The sequence below is a fragment of the Phocoena phocoena genome, chromosome 13 (assembly GCF_963924675.1).
Source record: "Phocoena phocoena chromosome 13, mPhoPho1.1, whole genome shotgun sequence".
Taxonomy (NCBI): domain Eukaryota; kingdom Metazoa; phylum Chordata; class Mammalia; order Artiodactyla; family Phocoenidae; genus Phocoena; species Phocoena phocoena.
In genome coordinates, this window is record NC_089231.1 from 1,091,061 (window position 1) to 1,097,060 (window position 6,000).

Here is a 6,000-nt window from a genome sequence, read left to right on the forward strand (position 1 = left end):
TTCGTACCCATCAGAATGGCTATTATCCCCAAACGAGAAAACAGGTGCTGGCAGGGATACGGAGAAACTGGAACCCTTGTATGCTGTTGGCGGGAAGGTAAAATGGCACAGCTGCTGTGCAAACAGTACGGCAGTTCCTCAAAAAATTAAACAGAGAATTACCATATGACCCAGCAATTTCACGTCTGGGCTTATACTCAAAAGAATTGAAAGCAGGGTCTTGAGCACATACTGCCCACCCACGTTCACGGCAGCATTATTCACAACAGCTAAAACATGGAAGCAACCCAAGTGTCCACGGACAGATGAGTGGATAAACAAAATGTGGTGACAGACACAATGGAATAGTATTCAACCTAAACGGAGGAGGAAATTCTGACTCAGGCTACAACATGGGTGAACCCGGGTGAAATAAGCCAGACGCAGAAACGCACCCTGATGATTCCACCTGTACGGGATTCCACCTGTCGTCCAATTCATAGACAGAAAGTAGAACGGTAGCGCCAGGGCTGGGGGAAGGGATGGGGAGTGAGTGTTTCGCGGGGGCAGAGCTTCAGTTTCATGAGACGAAAAGAGTTATGGGGACTCTGCCCAGCAACGCGAATGTGCTAGTGCCACTGAAGTGTGCTCCCAAAATGGTCGCGGTGGTAAGTTTTATGTGATGTGTATTTTGAAACAATTTTTTTAGATGGGGGGGTTGGGAAATAACCTGTGCAAAACTAGCAGTTACTCCTTGGGCTTCTTGTTGACATATTTTCTGCACTGGGAAGACATAAGTGTCAGGCTCTGCAGGTTTTTGGAGGTGCAAAACTTTCATAATTCTGCCTGCCTTTTCCAGTAACATCACTGTGTGTTTTTTGGTTTTGTTTTGTTTGTTTGTTTGGGGTTTTTTTGTGGTACGCGGGCCTCTCACTGTTGTGGCCTGTCCCGTTGCAGAGCACAGGCTCCGGACGCGCAGGCTCAGCGGCCATGGCTCACGGGCCCAGCCGCTCCGCGGCATGTGGGATCCTCCCGGACCGGGGCACGAACCCGTGTCCCCTGCATCGGCAGGCGGACTCCCAACCACTGCGCCACCAGGGAAGCCCCATTGTGTGTTGTTGATGATATGAGTTATTTGAAAGAAACTGACATTATCCAAAATACAGAATTCCTTTGGAAATTTTGAGGAAGGCTCTTGAACTGCAAAGGGCTTGTCTTCTGTGAGCTGGTCCCTGGAGGGCCAGGCGAGCGGGGGGCCGGAGCCAGGGCTGGGGGAGCAGGAAGCACGAGGGCCCAGAGGCCGAGGCCAGGAGCGCGGGGGCCGCCCTGGTGAAGGTGGGATCCCGCCGGCCCCTCGGCGCCCGCCCAGGACCAGCTCCCAGCACAGGGCGTCCTCAGATGTGGAGGACACCCGGCGCTCCCTGCCTGCGCCTTCTGCAGCCGTCCACGCTTCCAGCGGTGGCCCTGGGCTGGGACCTCTGCGCCTTGTCTCCCTCCTCCCGGGAGCCCACGTCTGCCCGGCGGGTCTGTCTGTGCGTCTGGACGCACCCCAGGCTTGTCCTCTGGGCCCTGAGCTGAGGACCACATCCTGGGGCCCCTTCCTGAGGCCCTTTTCTGCCTCTGGGGTGTGTCCTCCTGCTGCGGGGCACCCGGGGCTGGCACAGGGGAAGCTTCTAGTGGCAATGGGCGCCCAGAGAGGGGACCCGCCCCAGATCACCCCCGAAGGGAGCAGCCGCATCGAGGGCCCTGGGGCCACACTCTGCCCAGCTACCCAAGGATGCAGGGCTGTGACCCCGACGCCCAGGACTCCATGTGACCCCAGCTGAGGGGCCCAGGCTGGGCAGTGCCCGGGAGCAGCGAATCCACAGAAGACGACAGACTTGGGCTCCCTGGAAAAGTCATTATATGCTGAGAGGGAGCTGAGCCGGGTGAGGAGAGCGGGCCCTGCTTCCTGCCGAGCCTGATTCTCCCCGAGCCCAGGAGCCGCCGCCCGCCACTCCTGCCCTCGCAGGCGCGGCCAGCTTGTCCCATCCCAGGACCGAGGGGGGAGCCGGAACACACAGGCCTGCGGTTCTGTCCGTTTGGTTTGTGTACAAAGTGGGCACTTCCTCACCAGGAGCCTGTGCTCTGAGACCCAGGCTGGACGGGCCCTCGGACTGTGAACAGCCCGTTGTGGGTGACGGTGACCCCAGAGTCCCACTGTCCTAGCGGCAGGAGGTGGACTCCAGGCCGCAGGGTGGTCCCCGCAGGCTGGAGGGAGGCCCGGGGAGGTAGGCAACGTCTGCGGGGACTCCGGCAGGTCTTACTGCGCCCCCAGCTCCCAGGACGAGACCTGGACATGAGTGTGGAGAGCAAGGTGGGCTCCCGAGCCCTGCAGACTGATTCACGCCCCCGCCCCAGCAGCAGGGTCCAGGTTCCTCATCTCTAAGTGTAGGGGCACCCACGGCACCTCCCTGCGGGTGTCGGGTGATGGGGTGGCACCAGCAGCAGGAGGGGGTCGGCAGACTCCCCGAGAGCCCGGGTGCCTGCAAGCCTGGGCCTGGCTGCAGGGGGCGAGGGGCTCTAGCAGCTCCCAGGGTGAGGACCGCTGGGCCGCGGTGTAGACCAGGCCTCAGAGGGCCGAGCCTCAGACCCCATGCTCCGAGTGGGGAATGGGCTTCTCCTGTGGCTGATTTAGCAGGAAAACATGGTAGACAGGGAAACGGGAGACACAGGTCGGATCGTGTCCCCAGAAAGATATGTTGAAGCCCTAACCCCGGGACCTGTGAACGGGGCCCTGCTTGGGAGTAGGGTGCTTGCAGAGGTGACCATCCTTGAAGCCCAGGGACGATGTCCCGAGACCACCGAGGCAGAGGGGGACGCGGCCGTGAGCTGAGGGGCGCCCGGGGCCCACATAAGCTGGGAGGCAGGAAGGACCCTCCCCAGAGCCTCTGGCAGACTGACGGCCTCCAGGCCAGGAGGAATACGTTTCTGTTGTTTTCAGCCACGCCATTGTGATGGTTTGTCATGGACGTGCACACGAGGGTCAGACACGGAAACGTGGCTCCTGTGGACTCACGGCCCCTCGGCTGCAGGAAGAAAGGCTCGGAGACAGGCCCCTCGTCCAAGGTGCTCTGAAGGGAAGGTCTGTATTTTGCTTTTATCCTCTGGACTCTGTTGCTCCAGGCTCCTTGCGCGGTGACGAAAGATCTGCTACAAACAGCAGCGGCTGTGGCTGCTCAGGCCTCCAACCCCAGGAGGCAGCGGCGGGAGGCTGATGGCTGGGGCTCCAGGGCGCTGCCACCTCAACCGCCCAACGGACCATTTCCTTGGTCTCTGCTTAGTGCTCTCAATTACACTTCTCTTAATAAAGAACATTTGCTGAGGAAAAGGACAGAGGCTAAAACAATCCTGGCGCCAGGTTGAATCAAAGTGAAAACAGGTCAGCACTACCTCCACTCCTGGGACTCGACCCCTACGAAGGTGGGAAGGAGGGCTCCCGGGACCAGCAGCGTGGCTCAGGGCCGGGGCGCGGGCGTGCGTGCATGTGAGTGTGCGCTGCGCTTTGGCGAGAAAGTCCACGAACTCATTCTCAGGCCGTCCCCGGAGGCCGCTTGCAGGTCCTGTGCGCCCGTGTCTGTGGACGCTGTTTCTGTGGAGGTGCTGGGATTGTGAGGGATCCTTTCTAAACATGAACAGGAAGTTCTCCAGCTAAAGCTTCTTGGTTCCAAACCTCACTTGCTGCCCAGAGCTCGGGCTGCTCCCAAGGCAGCCTGGGTGCCCCCTGAGGTTGGAGGCCCCAGACCCTCAGCCCCACGGGGCCCTGCCTGACTCAGGCCTGACCCCTTCAGCCGAGCCCCTCCCAGATCTCAGACAGCACGGTAGCTCCCTGGCCTTATTCACACTAAAGTGTGAGTGACTGATGGCCTTTTAACAGCCCACACACATCTGCATTTTTCGAATGGAAAGCTATTTACCCAAATAGATCTTTAATTGGCTGCCTTCCTGGGGGCTTATGTGCAAACTTCAGGAAGCAAGCCCTGGGGGAGGGACGGGGTCTCCCCCATCAGCCCTCGAGGTACCCCAGCTCCGACTCTCTCATGCTCCCCCGCACATTTGGGCAAAGGCGGCAGGAACCAGAGGGGTTCCTGAAGGCTGTCACAGCCAGGAATTCAGAACCGGACACATCCAGGAAGACGCTCTTCCTTCCAGACGCCCCTCCTGGGTCTCCCTCCCAGGAGCGCCCCACCTGAAAGCACGTCCCACAGGTGCGGGGTCCATCCTGTGCACTCCGCTGCTGTTGGGTGGCTGCCCCACTGGAGCACCCCTGACCCCCACTTTGTGTCCCATCCCGCCAGCGCCTCTTCATCCCCCGGCCGGAGCGGACCCGTCCCCTCTAGGGGTTTTCTGCCAGTTTCTAGGCTTTCTCCCTGGTCTCAGCGTCCCGGGCGCCCTGCTCTAGCCCACACTCCTGCTGCAGCAATACGGAGACCGTCCATCTAGTTTCTCCCCGCAAGTGTGTATCGAGCGCCTACTGTGGCAGCAGCAGCCTCGGTACATACCGCAGGCCCAGCGTCTGGCCTGGTCCCTCCCCCAACGAGCCTGGTGGCCCATGGCTAAGTCGGAAGCAAAATCACTTTAATGACTTTAGGCAGAAAGAGATTGCAAACAGAATCACCAGGGATGCCCACCTGGGCAACGTGCAGCCGGGACCCTCAGCCAGAGCTGTGCCCACCTCACGACCCCACAACCAGATGCCAGCAGCCCCGCCAGACCTGGGAAGACTGCCCCGCGCTGCTGCCCCAAGGCCGTTCTCGAAGTCTCCAGAGACCAGGCTCACATGTGGCCCAGCTGTGCACGCACAGATGAGGGCACCCAGGGAAGAAGCCGGGGTCCCAGGCTGAGTTTCTGCTTCATTCTCACCCCGCTTCAGACACTGTGTTCTCCAGCCATGGAGGGTCTCGTTATTTCTAGAAGAAGCCCGATGCTTAATCACTTGGTACTTTCACATGTCATGCTGGGGAATGCTTCTCCCACTGAAAACTCCTCAACATCCTTCAAAGCCCCACCCTGCATGACTGGGCCTCACCACCCCTGGAGTGAGCCTGCAGGCCGACATTCCGTGGACAGAAGGGGAGTGTGTGGCCAGGAGTGTGGACCAATGCGCTCAGCGCCAGGCCTCCCCGCGGTCCCGTAGGGACGCTGGAGTTGACCAGACTTGGGATGTGGAAAGGGGAGGGGCAGGCGGGGGCTTGTCCAGGTGCTCGCCCCTCTGCTGCAGGCTGGTCTGGGAGTCCTCGGTTGTCACTTTCCCTGGACGTTCCGGGCCCCGCCCTCTCCCACTCTCTGTCTGGCCACCTCTCAGCTCACGGGAGAACCTGCCATTGGCAATCCTTTGGGCGGGCAGGCTGCCCAGTAGGCCATCTGGGGGAGTCCCCTCCTGCCCGGCCTTGGGGGCTGGGCCCCTTGGTGACGAGACCCCCTCCCTGGCCACAGGGGCGTCCAGGGAAGCTGGATTCCAGGCCTGACGATGCACCAGGATGCAGTGGTGGGGTCGCGGCCGCTGAGAGCGCCCGCCAGCTGGCGGTGTTGCTGGCGCCCACATCCCCCCAGCCAGCCTCCAGCTCACCAAATACCTGGGTTTACAGTCACTGCCTTTCTCCCTCCCGGCAGCGGCCGGGGCCCAGGGGCAGCTTTGTTTGGGCGCTGTCTCCCCGAGCTGTGTGAACACAGCTGTGGAAGAAGGCTGAATCGCAGGCTTGGATTTTTCACCCTCTTCTCGTTTCAGTTTATGTGACTGAATGGCTTGCAGCTGCTTCAAAGGGATGTCCTCGCCCGCCCACCTGCTGCCCCATCGCTTTAGTCACCGTCCGCAGTGGGGGAGAGGCCCGGCCCGCACAGCTGGAGCGAATTAAAACCCACCTATTCAGGCCTGGCATCTGTGAGCCACGCATACCCACCGCATACACAGACTTACACAGCTCGGCAAAAATAGCCTTTTCATGGCAAGGCAGGACGGAAACCACAGCCGCGTGTAAAAGG